At 35.4% G+C, this 22,610-nt stretch overlaps 1 protein-coding gene across 5 annotated transcripts in view; it reads right to left on the bottom strand.

Moving 5' to 3' along the window:
- The window catches only part of LOC135217312 (uncharacterized), a 214,545-nt gene that overhangs the window by 152,204 nt on the left and 39,731 nt on the right, over positions 1 to 22,610 (bottom strand). Inside the window, exon 1 of one of the 5 annotated variants that reach the window (XM_064253093.1) lies at positions 9,121 to 9,204. The exons of the other annotated variants lie outside the window; for them this stretch is intronic. The gene's annotated coding sequence lies outside the window, so the exon portion shown is untranslated. Of the gene's footprint in view, positions 1 to 9,120; positions 9,205 to 22,610 lie in introns of those variants that run through there. 5 annotated transcript variants of the gene reach the window in all.

Here is a 22,610-nt window from a genome sequence, read left to right as displayed (position 1 = left end):
TCTGTGAGACAACTGTTAGGAGAGGGTGGAAAGTAGGATGGAGGAAAGAGAATATGAACGGAGGTATATTAAAAGGAATGAAATGGGTTGCAGCTAGGGGACGAAGGAAAGCTGCAAAGAACCTTGAGTGATGCCTACAGTGTACCACGTGAGGTGCACTGACGGCACTAGCCCCCTACGGCAAAGATTCCTCAACAAAAATTTATTAAATATATGTTTCAGATAACACTCCGCCTACTAAGTTTAGGCAGATCTTTACAAAGCAAATATATGTAACTCTTAATTACTTTTAATACGAAATGACCTCATGACTTTTTACGTAAACAAATCTAATGACATTTTCGTATAAAAGAAACCTATTGGACATGTCAAATAGACGTGTCGTTAATTTTTCACGAATTTTGAAATTTACGAGAAACCATAGCACACATACTGTTAATGTCTTTTAGTGAGGACAGCTTACGAATGAATAGTACATTATTAACCTTATCTCATTTCATTTAAATTTTTCTTTATAATCAAGCATGAGACGTGATGCTAATGATAAGTCACTTAAAACAGCCGCTAACAGTGAGATTAAGTTGTGAAGAAAATCATTTATTTTTTGTATATAAATATATTTACGAGTCAGGGAAAAAATAGGTTATTTCAGCACCCTGGAAAACACACACACACATAAACTCACAAGGGCCAAACTTCTGCAAAGAAGATCAAAAGTATCCGGCGAATAGAGGCCAGAATCCCGTTGGTTAGTTTTGCAAGTCTTTGGAAGCTATATTCTTCTAAGGATAATATGAACAGACTAATACACCTCCCTCGGTCTCTGACTCAAGGACGAACGCCATGTGTATACAAATTCCATAACATAAGCTGGCCGTCTTGTATACCTACATACTACATAGGACAGTCATCAACAGCATGTCAACCCACCAGTAATGTACGAGTATACAAACTTTTCACCAACCCTGTCGTTTTCTGTCATCTCCAGACGAAGAAACCAGTTCAACACAGTAATTTTCTCCTAAACAAATCACAGTTCATATCCAATCAGGAGGTCTGACTTACTTGTTAATTTCATCATACAGATCCGATTTTCTACAGCTATACACACTTCTCTTTCAAACTTTCTGCAGAGAACATGCTGCCTTATTTGGTTTGCCTTTTATGCGATGCGCCTACTCTCTCGTCATAACGCCACTCTCATCTCAACAATTTTATTTTTTTCAGGATGCAAAATTACATTCCTCGTGTTATCTTTGTAAGTTCCATTTATCCTCGTAAACTTTTGTAACATTCACTTTCAACTTTCTCTTACAGACACCTTTAGTTTTATCAACCAGTCCCCGCGGCTTCTCTCCAATGTTACCAATAAACAGTATTATCTGTGAAAATCAGCCACTCAGCAGTCCATATATGAACCCTATTCATATCTCAAACCATTCCACCTGCATTATCAGTAATCCTCTGGCTCTGGTTATCACTCAACCCAATAAAATACTCCGCACACACGATGTTATGACACAAACTTGTCTGAGACACACTTTTACTTAGCTAAGGAGATCACTCTTTCACGAACGCAATTTTATTGGGAAACTTTTTTCACCATAAAATTTCCAGACCACTCTTAATAAACTACCTACTACGCAATTCATCATTAACGCCCTCATTACTGCATCTTATCAGTTTCATCAGAGGCTTCCACTATGACCAGGAACACCACTCAAGTTTCTCTTCTTTGCTCTCAAAATTCTCACTCAACCATTTCTTGACAAACTCATCTTCTCCTTCTTCTACATCCACACTCCCTTGGAAAAAAACACACTCCCTTTCATTCCAGTCCTCACTGTCACCTGCCATACTTCGAAAATCAAAATCAAACCAAATAACTTCCCCTGCACCCTTTGTATTGGTACGAACATATGATTATTACAAAAGCACTCAGATCCTACTGATCAACAGCATGATGCCAGATTACCTTAAATAAAAATAAAATTTGGTTAAAAACAAAATTATTTTAATCAAATTTGATACAGAAAGCGTAAGGCTAACATAAAAATCCATTTAATTAGTCTTGATTTTTCTGTCTTTTTCTCACTCGCCTCCCGTATGTATGTATGTAGTAGTAGGTAGTATGTATGTATATATATAATATATATATATATATATATATATTATATATATAGATATATATATATATTTATAATATATATATACATACAAAAAAGAAATTATTTTGATTTGCAGTTCATCGGGTGGAAATAGCGAAATTGTAGGTAAAATCCTAGAAGGGCTCCACCTAAAACTTCCACTGATGTCACAATGGACTCGAAAGAAAAGTTGCAAGTATTAACAATGAAAAAGGCTTGGCGTGATGTCATGCCAAACTTAGTGGACCTAAAAATACAACTCCCTCGAAATCAGATTTACTCCAATTTCAGAATATTTACAAGGATTCCCTTCACAAAAAAGGCATATTTAGGTGATGAACCATCTTTAACGAAAAAAGTTGAAATCCTAAATAAAAAAGCGTAGTTATTATTATCAAGTCATAACTGTTTTACAAGTACGAGAAGTTAAAAATTGATATGCTGGAAATGAAGAATCACCAATAACAGAGAAGCACAATAATTGCTATCATCATTAGCACACAAACCAAAGCGTGCCCCCCTCAGAAACAAAAACCTATCCGGGAAGCGGAACTAGCCCCCTCAACACCAAGAAAACCATTAGCGTTTCCAATAAATGCAAGCCAAGGAACATTAAAGGCTATAGAGCACATCTAATCTCACCAGAGGCACTGCCGAAATGCCAAGAAGCAGTATATAAGAAAAAAATCTCGAGTTTCATTTCCCGACTCCGAAAAGAATTTTTCTTATTTTTTTACTATTTTTTCGCATTCCGGCATCAACTAAGACAATCAATTAACAACTGTGATTCCGTGGCTCTGACGTTCCAGATTCTTCTTTCTCTTAATTGGCTCCTTTTCGTTGTTTCTTTTTCCTTCCTCTTTCAATCTGTCATACCAGTGGAAGTCAAGATTGCTCAAAGAATTCTAATCATTCTTTGAGACGCAGCCAGACAGACAGACGTACGTTCAGAGATAAACGTCTTCCACGTAATAATAAAATAATATATAATATATATATATTATATATATATAATATATATATATATATATATATTTCTCACTATAGTATATGTATATCATAAGCGACTAGTACAGGAAAATGATAGGCATTCAAGCGCTTCCGTCTTTACTAAGACACTGTCAAGGACATTTCGTTCCTTGACAATGTCTTAGTAAAGACGAAGGAGCTTGGAATTTCTGCTATCATTTTTCTTGAAGCAAATTGCATCTACTGTGATAAGCATATAATATTATATATATATATATATATAATATATATATATATATATATATATATATATATATATATATATGTATATATAAATATGTATATATATATATATATATATATATATATATATATATATATGTTTGTATATAAATATTTTATATACATATATTTATATATATATATTATATATAATATATATATATATATATATATATATATAAAATATATATATACGTATATATATATATATATATATAAAGGTTTTTTTGCCACGAAGGAAAAAATGAAAAACGAGTTGGCCGAGTACTTTCGGTCCTATTTGGACCCTTTAGTAAAGGGTCCGAATAGACACGAAAGTACTCGGCTATCTCGATTTTTCATTTTTTCCTTCGTGGCAAAAAAAACTTTATTTATACATAGCATCACGTTTTATATACTTCGTGTATCAAGTTTTTATTCCATATAATATATATTATATATATAATATATATTATTATATATATATATTATATATATATAGATATAATTATACTAAAATATATTATTATATAATATATATATATAATTATATTATATACATAATTTAATATATATATGATAAATATATATAATATAATCATATATGTATATGATATATATATTATTATATAATAATGAATAATATATATATTATTATATAATATATATACGTATAAATATAATCTATATATATATATATATATATATATATATATATATATATATATAATCGATAAAAGACAGGGTGCTTCGTACACGAAGATACAGAACCCTAACATGGGATAAATGCTTAGAAATATAAAAATTCTTATATTATAGAGTATATGTATATAAGAGGTCAAGGGCATGTATAATATAATTAAATATATAATATATATATATATATATATATATATATATATATATATATATATATATATATATATATATATATATATATATATATATATATATATATATATATATATATATATTTGCTGAGTCCCAGCTGTTAAGCTTAGCGCGGAATCATCACGAAATTAGCTGGAAAGGGAGTTCACATCAGTTCCGGCGACGAGACTAATCTAGTTTATGCGGAGACTCCGGAATGTATAATTTTCCACTTTCCGGTTCAACTATGAAAGTTGGATGAGGCCTCAGCTTCCTCAACTAACTCTGAGACGGGGTGGCATTGCAACTAGAGGATTTGTTGCGCTTGACCCAACAACTTAAAATCAATCTAGCCGAGGTAGTATACTTGGGTATTAGGATTGTAAAGTGCTTTTGATGTATGTATGGAATTAAAAACAACACACAGAGCTAAGATCTTCCACTTTCGGAGATATTATTCCCTGATATTTCTTGTGGTTCGAAAAATTTTGACTAAGGCATTCTGTTCGTTTGTTTGTATGGTGTTTTTACGTTGCATGGAACCAGTGGTTATTAAGCAACGGGAGCAAGGGCTTTACGTGACTTCCGAACCACGTCGAGAATGAGTGAACTATCACCAGAAATACACATCTCTCACACCTCAATGGAATGCCCGAGAATCGAACTCGCGGCCAACGAGGTGGCACGCCAACACCATACCGACCATGTCACTAAGGCGCCTGTGGCATTCTGCTTTCTCTCATTCCCCACCAACTGCTTATGTCTAAAATGAGATGTTAGTAAATTCGTACTTTGAATTATTCAGGCAAATGCCTTTACTTAAAGGCATTTGCACTATAGGACTGTTGCACTCTCACTTAAGGATGTTGTAAGATATCAATACACGAATGAAAATAGTTTTCTTTCTACTTTTATAATATGCAAAATGCAGTGTAACATATAATGGCTATTGCAAAAGGCTGACGATCCTAAACGTGTTATTCATAAATCTAGATTTTAAGGTCTCTGCTGTTTGTTTCCCTTTCTGTTTACTGTGTTTTCCCCCTCATCCTATACACGCTATTTTTAGTTTACTTGAAAACATGTTTCCTATACTCTGTCCTCAGGAGAGATGACTGGAGCTTTTACACAACGTGTTTACAGAAGTAATATTTTTTCTTCCTGGCTAAAAACAAATCAAGAACAACTCAGGTGGCAGGTGTTAATTTCACTGAGAATTCTAGTTTTTTTTTCTGTATATTCAACTACCCAAACGAATAGCAAGTAAGTAATAAAATACGTAATGTCTGACACGAAATTAACTTCCCAACTTTGTTTTTGTTTCTTTTAATCGTACAATCAAAGTATATTTCAGTGTGATTCTATATGTTTGCCTCAAGTCAGGTCACTAATAACGCTTCTCTCAATGTATCAATGGGTAGAAGTGAAGGCAGTGGACCTTCGCAGATAATATAACAGTGGCTAGTTTTGAGAGCAATTTACAGCACACTGGTTAACAGCCACAATAAAGATGAACAAATGTTTGTATTCATTCTTTCAACGACAGAATTTAATGTAAAAGTGCTTAAATTATATAAAGAAGGTATATTTAACGTAAAATGTTATCTAAATGACTCTAAACCATGTGCAAGGACAACGCTTTTTCGGGATTCTTGTTGCATCAAACCGCGTTGTTCCTTTACTAATTCCGTAGAGCATTTTACGCCCTTTCTTTTGATGTATATATATCGGGAATCCGTTCCCTCTATGTAATATTTTCATGCATTTTCGTCTATGAAGAAACACATTCACAGCGGGGGCCATGTCCCTTTTGTTTATGTTTGTTCGTGCGTGCATGACGGACACTACCCTTCCGTCCGCACCCAGTTCGTCTGTAATAAATTAAAAACTATGGGCTGCTCTAGAAACAAGAGCCCGTGCTGGAACAAGGCCAGCTTAACCTCAAACAACAGTAATAAATTATCAGTACCCAGCTACCTGTCTTACTCTCTGGTCCTCACAAATGTATTCTAATTCTCTCCCTGGGAGATAGTCACCTTACATATAATAAATAAACAAACCTTCAGGAATCTAAGTAATGTAATAAAAGAAGTGAAACACGCGTTAAAATAGAACGAACTCAGAGTGATAGAAAAAAAAAACACACTTTTTGAAGAGTCGTGAAGAGTTTAAACGAACGCCCCATCAGTATTGATCTCTCACTAAGCATTTATTGGCGGTGTGACGTTTATGGTCTCACCAAGGGCACTGTAGCTCCGAAGACGTTCCTTTGACGGCTTTATACAAGCCATCCTCTGAGTGGAGGAGACGGCCATTACTCCGGAGGGGTAAGGAGGGGGAGAAATAAGGGTAAGTGTGTGTGTGTGTGTGTGTGTGTGTGTGTGTGTGTGAGTTCCTTAACCGGATTATCGGAAGGGAAAAGGAGGAAACTTGTACCTCCAGGGGAACGCGCCGTGAACGTCACCTGACAATTAGCGACAGACAGGTATGCCCTGGGATGCTGCTGGGCTTAAGATATTCCAAGAGGGAAAAAAGAAAGAAAAAAAAAAGAAATCAAGGAAACACTTAAAAATTAATATTACAGATTTACCATATTTCACTGAAGAATCCTGGCATTTAAAGTTACAGTATACTTAAAACTAAAGCACTGTCAAAAATACAAAGAAATGATCACCAATTTGTTAGGTACCTTTCTCCAGATTACAAAGATTGCTTGTAATTCACCAAGTTCTGAATAAACTTTTAAAAGGAGTAAAAATGCTTAGTGACACGACAAAGCTAAAAACATCAGAAGCTTCAAATATCATTAAGCATTGTGACAGCAGCAATTAAGAGCAATGCTTTCAAAAATTTTTGTGATTAATCCTAGCTATCCGGAGACTAACTATATCACACAGGTCAGAAATAGGGTCTTTTTCCGCCCATCACTTAGGGTAGTACATCCGTAAGGGATTCTCGGTGACAAAAGTCGTACTATAACCTACTTCTTAGAAGAAGCCAACAAAAAACGAACTCTAGGTTTGGCCGCCATTTGCATCCCGGAAGAGACAAAAGCCAATCAAGCACGCAGTAATATTACACTGAAGATGGACCCTATTCAATTGGAATAAGCCCACAGGCACCACTAACTTGAAATTCAGGCTTCCAAAGAATATGGTGCTCGTTAGGAAAAAGTAAGAAGAGGCAATTTTATGGAACGCATCGCAAATCCTGAATTTGCAGAGTAACTGTCGCAAACTAGTATGTCCACAAATGACGACACAAAAGGACAAAGCTAAATAAAGAAGCAGCATTGAACACAGATAAAACAATTGCTGAACAGAAATCCTTACATTTGAGAGAGAGAGAGAATTATTTTTGCATTAGTTTTAGAGTAATTGTGTTTTTTCTGTATACTGGATGATCAACTTTATGATGACATTGAAGCATCTTGCATCCTGGTGGGTAATTCTACACTCCTACAAGTGAACACCTAAAAGTAAGAAGATCAAGGTGCACTCTACGGTTGGAGAATATTTGGCTAATTGGTTACCAAAATGACTAAATCACCTGTATATAAATCCTGAGGCGATCCACCAGCCGCAAAGAGAGGCTCACGTACTCCAAATGATTAGTATAAAAATATGATCACAAAGGAGATATGATGACACTTCCAACTAATCACCGAAGCTCTCTCTCTCTCTCTCTCTCTCTCTCTCCATATATATATATATATATATATATATATATATATATATATATATGTATATATAATTATATATATACATATATATATATGTGTGTGTGTGTTTTATACACCCTCTTAGAGGATGCAATATGTAAACTTACCTCTTCGAGGTTCTCTGGTAGCGATGGCCCTAACCTTAGGCATTATCTCTTTTTCTCTCTCTCATCCAACCTTTTTCTCTCTCTTTCTCTCAACTTCTCTTTTTCTCAATCAAACAATCGACCTCTATGCAACTCACATATCACAATTACCTCAGGTCGTTAAATCAGAATTATAAGTCACAAAAATACAGTCTTTATTAGTAAGGAACAGAATGACAAACTGAATAAGTTAAAATCTGAAACTTTTAGTTTCTACAGACAACCCAATGAAAACTCCAAAGCAATGCACCATTATAAAAGGGTATTATAATTCAAACAGGGAGCTCTGAGGATCGGACAAAACCCGTCCACCCCTTTCTCTGCAATAACTAGACATTAGTCATAAGACAGGTAATCAAAAGTCATAATGTCTCCCAACACCATTACCAGTACCAGACAAGTTCCCAGGGAATCTGCCAGATCCGTCTGAGAGAGAAAGAAAAGAAAGAAAGAAAAAAAAGAAATCCCGCATAAATAAATTGTAAACAAACCAAAACGATATAAATCAATTCTCCTGGAAAAGCCATATGAAAAAGGACATCTCTGAAACAAATGCTCAAGATACAAAAAGACAAAGTTACTCTTGGGCTCAAAAGTATGTTTACCTATTTCAGCACTCATCACACACAAAGGAATAACACTTGGTTGTTCTAAATCAGGGCTGCTTCTAAGAGATCGGTTATTTTACTCTCCCATTATGTAGGGGAACAGCCCGTACGCACATATGCACTTACTTTCTCACAAGACACTCCCAGCGCCTGTGGCGTGGTTGGTATGGTGCACCTCGGTGGTCCCGAGTTCGATTCTCGGCCATTCCATTGAGGTGTGAGAGATGTGTATGTCTGGTGATAGAAGTTCACTCGACGTGGTTCGGAAGTCACGTAAAGCCGTTGGTCCCGTTGCTGAATAACCACTGATTCCAAGCAACGTAAAAATACCATACAAACAAACAAGACACTCCCCTTGAGAGGACGTCACTATCACGTAACAAGTTCATTGCACTTACTTCCGCCCATGCACGGACATAAGCCGTGGCCAGTCTTTGCCCTTGATCGCGGCAAATACAGCAACCTTCGACGATGCGCCATCCAAAGTGATGTGTCAACATTTTAAGACCCCGCTTTGTCTCCGCGGGAGCTACCGCTGATATCTATCATTTCAAAGAATGCAATCACTCACCACATCCGTCCGACACACTCCTGAACTGACATTCTGTCATCTCTCCACGGTGCAGGAAAATCAAAATATGAATATGTCAAGTTAAGGAATTATTTATAATAATGGTGTTCATGTTATATTCTCAATACATATTCATATTTATATCTATTTATATATATATATATTATAATATATATGATATAGAATATCACTCGTATTTTATTATGCAACTTCCTTTAGTACTTTATAATAGTGTGACTTCATAAGAGTCTGCAAAAATACAAAATGTTTTTATCTTCATTCCACTAGCAACGCGTCCATTTCCAATTACAATGTCCTGCCTTTCACAGATAGAAAAAAAAGCCCGAATTCATCATCAATATTTTTCATCTAGAATTCGCTCCTGTTGTAAACAATGAATCCGGACGCCATATGTGCCCTCTCTCTCTCTCTCTTTCTCTCTCTCTCTCTCTCTCTCTGTCCGCATATGTGCGTGTGTTTTTCCCCGCTCAAAGAGTTAAAGGTGACAACTCAAAACCGAACAAATCTATTGTCAATGCAAACATTTTTGCAACAAAATGCAATAACAACAATCGCTCCGAACTGAAAGGATTAAAGGGCCTCTGTCGAGTGGAGTAAGAACAAAAAAAAAATCTATTGATGTTATTTCAATAACAACGACCGCCTAAGGGCAGGTGTCGAGTGTTAACAAAAGCTCGGAACATCACAAAACCATAATTTAGACGGATAAGTCTCTTTCTGGCTTGAACGAGCGTATTCGGCTTGATAAATATATAGTAGTCGATAATATGCATTTGCATTCTTTGATGTTTAGTTTTAAATTCAGTATCCCTGGTTTTCAAACACGTTTACATGCGCATATGCAGGAATTTTGTGTGCTTTGTAATTTTACGAATGAGTGAACACGTTCAGTGACATTATTTCATATACTAATTTTTACAATGGTGAAAACAATCCAAGGCACACGCCCACACAAATATATATCTATATGATATATATATATATATATATATTATTATATATATATATATATATATATATATATATATATATATATATAATATATATATATATATATATATTAATGTATATATATATATATGTAAATTTATATATATAGTCACAAGAATTGTATACAGGTACTAGAATATGTTTGCATGTCCTCACAAAAACTGTAAGAATCTAATCTTCCAGAAAAATATAAAGGTAACTTTGAAAGAGAGACAGAGAGCTCTCGTTGTGCATCATGAAGTATGTCTATAGGAGAAAGAGTTACACAGATCCGAGGAGCACTGCGGAAAACAAAAGTTCCGAATCTAAGAGGTCAATGGTCATAAGGTCTTTCCACATCAGCTGAATCGCTTCTCCTGACTTCTACACGCAACCTGAGGAACTGCTTGACTAACAGGTTGAGTTTTAGAGATACCATCTTCACAACGGCAATGGTAGTCAACGGCGCCAGCCGCACGAGTATAGGTAACTTTGACCTTAAATAAAATAAAGATTGCTGAGGCTGGAGGGCTGTAATTTGGTATGCTTGATGAATAGAGGGTGGATAATCAACATACCAATTTGCAGCCCTCTAGCCTTCAGTAGCTTTTCAGATCTGAGGGCGGACAGAAAAGGGAAGACGGACAAACAAAGCCCTTTCAATAGTTTTCTTTTAGAGGACATGAAAAATCAGTAAGAGTACTGCAGAGTACTTCAAGTGACATCTGTATAGGCAAGGGTCAATAAGTCCAACAGAGCGATGACGTAAAGGGTACAGGCAGAGTGTTCCACAACGGTGTTATTATTCACCACGAAGGACAATAATAAAGTAACGTGTAAACAGAAAAACAAAAGTTGAAGCCATGACACATAAGTTTTACACCGCTCTCAAAGAACTCCTCGAATGAATTTGTTCCAAAGTGCTAACATTTTATAAACACAAAGAAAGAACTTTGCCATCTCTCGTATTTGACTTTACAAAACCTCGATTATCATTGCAAAGTTAGAAGGGAAAGCAAACAAGGACATAGGAAGGGAAACGACGCTGCTTCGAGAAAGTCTACAAATAGAACTCTGCGAAATAAACCCCCATGCAAGTGTCCAGTTGCGCTTTTAGGCTTTTACAGTAATTAAGGTCGTAAATCACACGGAGAGAAGGTGCACTGCTGTAGGTGGATGTGATGTAACCCAAACTGAAAGAAACCGGATAGGTGTTGTTGTTTTGTCAGAGAGAGAGAGAGAGAGAGAGAGAGAGAGAGAGAGAGAGAGAGAGAGCGAGAGCTGGTATTGATTATGTTGATACCCCAAAACATGGTAATTTATTGTTTTTAAGGTTACCGTAAACAGAATTTCAAATGGAAACCTATTTTACGGGTGATATCCCAATGACTTCCCCGTCCTATGAACGATTAATAGAGTCAGCATCTGATGCACAAGTTGTACACAAATGGAGAATGATCGATGGAATATTGATTACAAAATCTCTCGCGTCTGCCTGTCGGCGGCGTCTAAAGCCTGAAGGGGAATAAACACTACTTACACCGTTTTATATTCATGTCTGCCTCTCCACGGTATTAAGGTTCATCCAGTCTAAATCCATATTCATGTGCATATTCAAATGTTCCGTAGGACATGAAACCTGAATCCTTAGAGCTCCTCTTACACAATGACTCTTGCTGTACGATATAACTCCAACTATTGTGACTAGGGTCTTCAGACCGTGACTGTAACTGTCATATCAGAATAGCTGTCTCGTCTGTCGCCGCCTGGCGCTATAGAAGCAGTGAGACAGCCATGTCTGTTACCTACGACATTTCGTCACCATTTCCCGTGAGGGGTAAAGCGTAGGGGCAATGCGCCATTACAATTACATGTCTAGGGAAATTGAGTATATTAAAACTGAACATAATAATTCGAGAATGTATCGTGATGTGGGTATATTCATTAGCGGAACAGCTTTCTCGGAAATAAAATAGAATAGAAGATAGAATTGTGGCTGCAAAGAAACTTAAGTAATGCCTACATATGCGGTGCACTGACGGCACTACCCACCTACAGGGACTTCTTGGAAATAGGTTGCTAGGACATAAAAGTTCCATAGACGCCATCAGAGATAATACCTATGTAGTTGACACCTTCTGTAAGGTAAATAGTGAAGGCAAAGCAATGTCAAACAAGGCTATTACTTCGGTTTATCCAAAAAGAACAAGATGAAAGTCAAAGGGAAACTCTCAACCTATGTCAGGCAGCGCATAAAATTTATACCTCGCTTTCGGGGAAACAAAAATAAAATAATAAATAGGTAATAAATAAAATCAAATAATATAAAATTTCTACCTCGCTCTCGAAAAAAAATTAAATTAAACTAAATCCAGAAAAAAACTGACAGAAAACTATAATCAAAATTCCCATTGAAATAGTAAACTAAACTTAAATACATAACCTATATTACAGAAGACGCAAATATCGAAAATACAGAGCACAACACAGATTACCATGAGGAATACAGGACTAAGCACTGCGAATGTCTACCCTTCGATTCACCTTCTGAGTCACGACTCAGGACTCACTGCATACGCTATAGGGAGGGATCTGTTTGCTGCAGAGAAGAGGGTTAAAGAAAGACACACAGAGGTCAAAGGTTAAAGTTAAGTATATCTTAGTTTTACCAGACCACTGAGCTGATGAACAGCTCTCCTAGGGCTGGCCCGAATGATTAGATATTTTTACCCGGCTAGGAACCAATTGGTCACCTAGCAACGGGACCTACAGCTTATTGTGGGATCCGAACCACATTATATCGAGAAATGAATTTTTATCACCAGAAATAAATTCTTCTGATTCTGCGTTGGCCGGGCCGAGAATCGTACTTCGGACCACCGGATTGGTGGCCGAGCGCGAAAACCACTCGTCCAACGAGGAACAGCAACGGAAGAAAGGGAAGCAGGAAATTCTGATTACACAATGATGGAGTTTTTGCACCTTCATTAAAGGTTAACTTTTGCACCGGAGACAGACGCCTTAATTGAAAATAGAAAACGAAATGCGGCACATTTCTTTGTCCCCTTCAATTTGCTTTAACCTTTGACCTAGTTCCACGTTGGCCGAGTGCATTTCGCGCTCGGCTACCAATCCGGTGGTCCCAAGTTCGATTCTCGGCTCGGCCAACGCGGAACCAGAGGAATTTATTTCTGGTGATAGAAATTCATTTCTCGATACAATGTGGTTCGGATCCCACAATAAGCTGTAGGTCCCGTTGCTAGGTGACCAATTGGTTCCTAGCCACGTAGCTATTAATCAGCTCAGTGGTCTGGTTAAACTAAGATATACTTAACTTTTTCTTCCGTTGTACGTATTAGAGAAATTTTATACCAAAGCTACATGACTGTATTCAGATATAATAACTCTCTCTCTCTCTCTCTCTCTCTCTCTCTCTCTCGCCCAATCCTCTTCTCTTACTGCATATCGGTCGGTTCAGAGAGGATACATTGTACATTGTGGTAACATTAAAGATGCTCATCACATCCGGATGTAACAGGATAATTCAGTTATCCGGCTACGTAAGCACTTCCATCAGGTCACTCCTTCCGGGTTAAAGGTCAAACGACCACACCAGACTTTCATCAACAGCGTTCATCTGTTATTCATGTGAATGCGTTTCAGGAAGTATGTCATCCTTAGGCATTAAGTATATGTTATGCTGATATTTTTTCCTATGCCTTGTCACGGACAAAAAGATGGTTAAATTGAGATCTAAAATCATTACTGGATATCCATGTCTAAGAAATAAAGTCTTTCGTTTACCACCTGGCTTAAACAGTAATAAGTTAAGTATACCTTAGTTTAACTAGACCACTGAGCTGATGAACAGCTCTCCAAGGGCTGGCCCGAAGGATTAGGTAGCTTATCGTGGGATCCAAACCACACTATATATGGAGAAATTAATTTCTAATCACCAGAAACAAATTACTCTGATTCCTTGTTGGCAGAGCAGGGAATAGAACTCGAGTCTATCGAATTGGTAGGCGAGCACGTAAATCCACTCGTCCAACGAGGGTTAAATACTTTATTACTCGTCCAACTGGGGGTCAATACTTTATTATTGCAGGTCTTGCTCATTTTTTCAGCCATATTTACTCAAACTTACTTGAAATTTTAACAAGAGAAATTAACCAATCACCAATCTGATTCATAAAATATAAACCAAACCTATATTTCATTCGCACCAACAATTCAATCAGACGAACATACGGCTTAACAATTGCTTCGAGAATCTTGATATTTGTGATTCGGTTTCGTTCTGCTTTCGGCAAGTTTCGCCTGATTAAGATTACACAAAAAAAGTACAATTCAAAACAATCTTTCCTTTCCTATGGCTTCGTTCTACTTAGTACTGTTTCGTAATCTGTATTAGTCGTGTTGCTATGTTATGTAATTCTAAAGCCCGCATCTACAAACCTAAAATGGCTAGAGAGACCAAACTTCACAATCGGTGATATTCTCATTAATAGGACTTATATGATATCAAATCGCTCAAGTATATAAGAACATTAATAAACTTGATGTTGGGAACTGTGATTCCAGAAATGACTGTGTATGGAGAACAACGAACATTTTATACACACACATTTTTTACACACCCATATATATATATATATATATATATATATATATATATATATATATATATATATATATATATATATATATGGGTGTGTAATAAATATGGGTGTGTGTGTGTGTGTGTGTATAAAATGTTCGTTGTTCTCCATACACAGTCATTTCTGGAATCACAGTTCCCAACATCAAGTTTATTAATGTTCTTATATACTTGAGCGATTTGATATCATATAAGTCCTATTAATGAGAATATCACCGATTGTGAAGTTGGTCTCTCTAGCCATTTTAGGTTTGTAGATGCGGGCTTTAGAATTACATAACATAGCAACACGACTAATTTAATCAGAACCTAAAATAATATATGTAAATGATATATATATATATATATATATATATATATATATATATATATATATATATATATACATATTATTTTAAGTTCTGATTAAATAGTTACAAGGTTTTCGTTTATTTAGCTGTATTTAACGTTTTCTTTGTACATATTTAAATGCTGAAAATATTAAATGATACAGTATCAAGTGTTCTGATCTGGGAGTTTCTGTTTAATCTAAAATTTGTGATTTTTTTTTTTTGACTAAATTCAAGAACTTGTAATTTTAATAAGTGTATAGTATGGTCAATAAACTCTATGTATGTTTGCATATAAATATACTACAACACAGCCAGATACAAATACTATAAAACATCAGTACCTACCGCTTTCGTGTATGTAATATACACTTCTTCAAGATAAAGTACAAAGCGAAAGAACAGCTGACGGTCGTCAAAATGTAAAAGTGAACATATAAAGAAAAGATTACTGGACCCTGAAGAAGTATATATTCAATTCACGAAAGTTGTGGGTAATGATGCTTTTTTTTTGTAGTACATTCAGTCTATATATATATATATATATATATATATATATATATATATATATATATATATATATATATTCATTCATAGTAAGTCACGTATAAAAATAAATTCATTGACTTGAACGAAAGTTCTCTTTACAACCCACACAAGCTAGTATGAAGACACGCACATACACACACACGCATCACACATCACACACACACACATACAACATACATACCTATATATATTATATATATATATATATATATATATATATATATATATTATATTATATATATAGTTTGTTTTGAACCTACATTTTAGATCCTCTGTATAGTTTGTTTGTACATACATTTTAGAGTCTCTGTTTACTAGGTTGTGTGGGAGTTTAAGCTGATAAGAGAACCTTTGTTCAAGTGAATGAATGTGTTTTTGTGTGCAAGCTACTTTGAAAAAATATAAGCACGTATGAGACCTCTCCATCTTTAGGTAAAACTTACCAGCACAGCAATCTCATTTTATTTATAGACTACTGAATTTGAGAACATTAATGTTAGCCCACTGATGCTCTTTGGCAAATCCTTGATCGTAACAGAATTGTATTTATTTACGCCCCAGCATTAACAGTGTATATTCAAAAAAGGCAATTAACCTATATATTTTTTTTAGAATGAGAATGGTGGCGTTTTTCTTGATAAGTATTTTCTGAACTATTCCCCCCTGTTAATTAATGATCAAAAGACTCTCTAATTACAGCAACCCCACCTGTAATAGATCCGATTACGAAAATAGGAGAATCATTCTGCTCCCTTTACAAAGCCGATTTGATTCTTACACGTCCTGCCAGAAGACTGAAAGGTTCCGAACTTTTTTTTAGGGACCCCCCCACTTCCCGTCTCTCATAACCATTGCTGTGTGCACCAAAGTTGTCTTTATCAGGTTGCAAAAAAGAATACTAAACAAAAAATCATTAAGACAAGAAAATATCAATGTCATTTTCAACTCTCTCTCTCTCTCTCTCTCTCTCTCTCTCCCTCTCTCTCTCTCTCTGTGTGTGTGTGTGTGTGTGTGTGTGGGTGTGTGTGTGTGTTTTGGTGTGTGTGTGTGTGTGTGTGCTCTGTCTTAAGTCAAGAAAACTGAAACAGGTAAATTTGGATTTTTGTTAAAATTCACTTGTCTCCACTATCTTGAGAACACTAAATCAATATGACGTTGGTATACTTGACATCCTAAGTGATATCACACATGCCTCTCACCTTCAAGACGCCACATAACTCTAAAATCGGAGATATTAATACGAAGCAATATACAGTACAAATAAATTTGGCATCCTACATAAGTCCCAGTCATCTGACATTAGACATAAAATTTCTATCATAAATATGATTTTATATATACATATATACATATATATATATATATATATATATATATATATATATATGTATGTATGTATATAAATAACATACATATATAATACATACATAAACACATATATATGCGTGTATGTGAAGCAGTGCACCGCATTATTTGCATGAATATACGAGAACAAAAGCCAATGGGACTGGCCAGATATTAACCTCAAAATGTACAAAAATTATGCTTAGCCTAACCACAGAGGAAGTGACAGAACCTGCCTGCTGCCTCTTGCAGGAGAGATTACAAGCATAAAATAAATCAGAAGCAGGAAGAGCATTCACAAAGCTCGGAAGTGGTCGGAAATAAACAGTCACTGAACCCTGAGATTCAAGGACATTTCAACTTCCGTTGAAGATTATAAGTGTCACACACAAAACAAATGTGTAGATACACAGTGGGGGCAATGATACGATATAATGAAGGAGGAAACTGATATAATGAAGACAGTTGTGCGTGGGATCAGGCAAAATTTGCAGTATATACATAGTTTTACCCATCAAATATTGGTGAATTTGCATCGATTTTTCAGAACAAAATTGTTAAACATAAAGTAAAAATGGTCCTTTTAGTTTTCTGTTAAAGAAAACTACTGAGATGACTTTTTGTCTGTCCGTCCTCCCCTAGATCCTAAAAACTACTAAGGCTAGAGGGCTGCAAATTGCTATGTTGATCCTCCATCCTCCCTCCAATCATCAAACATACCAAATTGCAGCCCCCTAGCCTCAGTGGTTTTGACTTTATTTTAATTATCTGACAAGACTAAAGTCAAATTTCATTTTATGAACTCCGTCAATTATACTTGTCAGAATGATAGTCAGTCATTCAACGGTATCGGAGATCGATCTAATTACGTTCCGAATCTCGATTTTACAAGTGTGATGCATGATTATTACTTTTCACATTTTTTCTTGAGCAAGCCGCTCTCACTTTACAGAGATTCATCAGTTCACTATTCAGTGATATTGCTAATCAATCCGCTCTTTTGTTTTTATATTATGGAGCCTTTGGAATAATATAAAAGGTAAGCCAAACGGAAGAAGGATAATTAAAAAACAAATTAGGAATCAGTTTGGAGAAACTGACTTGCTTCCAATTAAAAGCAGCATTTCATCTCCGACAACGATCATCTCTTCAGCACTAGATGACATTTACTGTGCAGATAATTTTAGACTAAGGGGACAATGAACTGGGTGTAGAAATGTGCCTACTTAATATATAGTCATTCCTATAATTATGCATATCTATATTTCATTCTTTGATATAGAATAATAATAATAACAATAATAAGTAAGGTTATGACACATTTAGATTCAAAGTAAGAGTGACTCCCTTATCACTTGCTCAATATAAGCACTTCATACGAATCCAACTCATGGTCTCATTAAATTTTTTTTTTTTAAATGGCCCATCTCAATAATTATTGCCATCAGCACAATAATCCATGGCAGAGTTCTTCACAGCTCTCTTGCCTATTGCTGCAATTCAAATACACTTATGGCATTCTACTTGAAATTTCAAAATAAATATTCATTCCTCAAGAGCAGTGAAAAGAGAGCCGAATTACAGTTTTCTTTCAAATAATGATTACAATTTTATGCATTAAAATAATTATCATTGTCAGGAAACAAAGCTGTAGATTTTGGAATCTTACACTATAAAACATCTCATGTCTAAAAGACAAATTGATCCTTAAAACTTAGATTCCAAGCACTAACATTTTTATATGAACTAAAACTTCACGCAAATAAATACTCTCTCTATTATATTATATACATATTCGTACATGTATAATACATATTCATATATATATATATATATATATATATATATATATATATATATATATATACACACACACACACACATACATACGTAGATATCTAATGCATGAGCATAAGGAACAGCTTGTCACCGAAAGTTTTTCTTTAACCTCGCGCGCCAGCTAACGAGAAGCCTTAAAAGCCACCGTCTTGGACTGCACATACCCCGTACGCCAATTAGGTCGTCCGTCCCACGTTCAAGAGACAGGAAACAGCCTTTGAGGACCGTGGGACCACGTCCCTTCTTTTGTGCGAGATGACAACAACGGGGACAAACTCGCGCGTTCCCGCTAAAAGGAGAAAAGAATAACATGAAAGCAGAGCCGGAAGTCTCCGGACGTATACAAGGAGAGTTTCGTGTGCTGTTCCTCATGGCAGTTGTTGACGCAAGCTCTCTCTCTCTCTCTCTCTCTCTCTCTCTCGCCTTTTTTACGCTTCCGCCAGAAGAGAAAGATTGCAGTTATGAAAGGAAAAAAAAAGCTATTCTGGATTATTTATTTACATCCATGCATCATTTACTTCAGGGACGATTATAATGAGATTTTATCGGATTATCTGTCTTTAATAATTTACTTTTAAATCCGCCAGAAAAAAAAATGCGGTTATGAAATGTGAGAAAATCCGTTAATAAATTATTTATTGTCACCAACACCTCATTTCTTTTAAGGATGATTAAGATGACATTGCAGAGGTATCTGCTTGTCTGTAACAATTATCGTAAATCCGCCAGAAAAGAAAGATTGCAGTTATGAAAAGAGAAACAAATCCGTTATTCTGGATTATTTACTTCCATTATTGTATCACATGTTTCAGGGATGATTATGATGACATTTCTGATGAATTATCTATCTTTTTTATATAAAAAAAAAAAAAAAATTGTCAATCCGCCAGAACATACAGATTATAGTTACTTCGGAAACCATGTAAAGGCCAAAATATCAGTCATTCTAATTGATTTATTGGCAGCTAGTCATGATTTCTTCCTGGGATGATTATGATGACATTTCAGCGAACTGTATTGTATGTCAGTTTATGAAAATCACTATGAATTCATTATCGGAAAATTTTTGTAGAAGTTTTTTAAATTAAACGTTTACATCCATGTTCGACACGCTCAGTGTTAATTTAAGCTGTATCCTTGTAATAATAATAAAAAAAAAGGGGGGGGGGGGGATATCTAGTGATCTGTTAAAATGTGGCAATGTGACATTTTGCTTTAATTCCTCCCAGACCTAATAAAAATTGTTCCTTAAAATGTGTAGAATCCGAGTCAACCGACCGATGAAAACAAGACATTTCATTCTATTCTACTTTCTACAAATTTGACGTTCGTGCAAAATCATATGACGCAAAGCAATTACCATAAACAGCCCCTTTTCTGCATCAAGAGGCAGCTTATGAATAATCAATCAGTGACACTAACACTGCAGGTACCTGTCGTAATGAACAAAATACATTATTCAAGCGTCGAAATCTTCACTCAAGAAAGCGGCATCCTGAATAAGGTATGGATCTTAGGCGTCATATACACAAAAGCTATGTTCCAGAAACCATGTAGTGTCAGATACACACGATTAGGGTCAACTTAGATCGTAAGTGGGGTTCTGCGCTCGATTTGGCACCAAACAGGTGCTTAATACAAATGCAAAACTTGTGGGTTTAAACGTCAAGCCGATAAGATCAAAAATTATTAAGATAAAAAATTATTACTGAATGGGACAGTTTTCATTGCAATACCTATTGAATGCTGCTCTGCAATGCCCACATTTCAACTTCCCAGTTTTTGTATAAAATGGTATTGTCAAATTTAGTAAACGTTCTTCAGCTCGCTTTTGACTTCAAGTTGCAGAGTATTCAAATATTCTAAGCAGCATTCTAAAACTAAAAACTAGAGCAAAGCACAGTATAATCTAAAAAAAATAATTAAAAAAACATAAAATAAAAACACTGACTCTCAAACCAAAAGGATCACACTTATATATAAACATGGATTTTAAGAAACGATTCTGAGCGAACATCATGATTACAGCATGACCTTGGGTGGTTCATGTATCCCAATTAGAATTCAGTAGTTAATATAACATTCCCCATATTTCTTTGTCGAGGTTGAGAAAAAAAATGCACTCACGAAATGCCGGAATATCATCATCGCGTGCTTGAACTTACACAACCACATATGCTAGCACTCATTATCTTAGCCTGTTATGGTAAATTCATCACCATAATGCTCAACTAAGTGGGCTAACCAGCTAAATATAAAAAAACACTTTCACAAAATCCACATGAAAACCACTCATGTAAAACGAACTGCCAGTTTGGTTGTTCCATTGAAAATAAAACTCCCACAAAGTCAATGCGATGCTTTTTTTTTACCAGAAAGACTAGAACTTGAAAGAAATACAGTAAAAGAATTTAAGGCCATTACGATGGAAGGATAGTTATAAGGAGACGAAATGACTGGGAATTGTGAAGTAGTCATGCAATAAATTTTCAATGTTTTCAATGCTGAAATCGTTACCTGCCATATTTTACATTTGTGATAAAATTGTGCATATTTGTATAAACAAAAGGGTAAAGTACATACTGATTACGTAAATGAAATAAATACCAACAACGTTTGCTGAAATAATAAGACTCGGAATTCTAAATAACACGCAAGTGAGAAAATGTAGATTTCTTTTAACAGTTTACGGAATGCGTTAAACAATCTAAGATAAGCCATTATGATAACCAAACGATGTATGTATGTACACATAGACACAGACACAGACACAGGACACACAGACACACACACACACACACACATATATATATATATATATATATATATATATATATATATATATATATTTAGTTTTTTTTTTTTAAGGGCTGTATGCGGCACAAACGAAAACTAGACAATAATTTTTGTCACATTTATCTTCAAGCTACTCTAATAAAGTTGAATCTCCCGAGCAAATATCACTGACTCCAACGCACGCAGCCCCATTTACTATCTTCATTGCACTCTCCGTCTTCCAAAAAATAAACGGCCTTTCGTTCTATCAATCCTAAACTTTCGTGGTCGTGCTCTTTCGTCTTCCCAAAATTTAATACGAATTCAGTGGCCTGGCACTTCCCATTCCCTCACGAGACCAAACCACTTCTAACCACAATCACTGAGCCATTTATCACCTGCATTTAGCCTCATGTCACTCCTTTTGCCATATCCTTGTAATTTCAGAACTTATCTTATCTTAGCCTACACTTTGCAGACAATTCCGTCAACCTTGCTGACATCCTTCATCATAGCTTAGTGACAGTGACTTTCGTTAATATTCGTAATCTTAGTCATGCTAGTTCACAATTTCAACCTGTTCCCATTTAAAATAACTAAATAAATAAATAAAAATTATCCGTCATAAAAACTTCTAATGGCTCTTAACAAACTTATTTCTACACCATACATCATCAATTCTATTGTCATTTTCTATAAATCCCTACATAGCGTATCAAACTTTTTCATCCGTGACTTCTCAACACTTCCATACAAGTGCTTCGAAACATCGTTGTCGAACCGACTTTCACTTTTTCCGTAGAGCCAAGTTTTCTAAATTACTTTCTCGGT

The sequence above is a fragment of the Macrobrachium nipponense genome, chromosome 7, assembly GCF_015104395.2.
Source record: "Macrobrachium nipponense isolate FS-2020 chromosome 7, ASM1510439v2, whole genome shotgun sequence".
Classification (NCBI taxonomy): Eukaryota; Metazoa; Arthropoda; class Malacostraca; order Decapoda; family Palaemonidae; genus Macrobrachium; species Macrobrachium nipponense.
The sequence above is the reverse complement of the archived record's forward strand: the minus strand, read 5'-3'. Positions and strand labels throughout refer to the sequence as shown.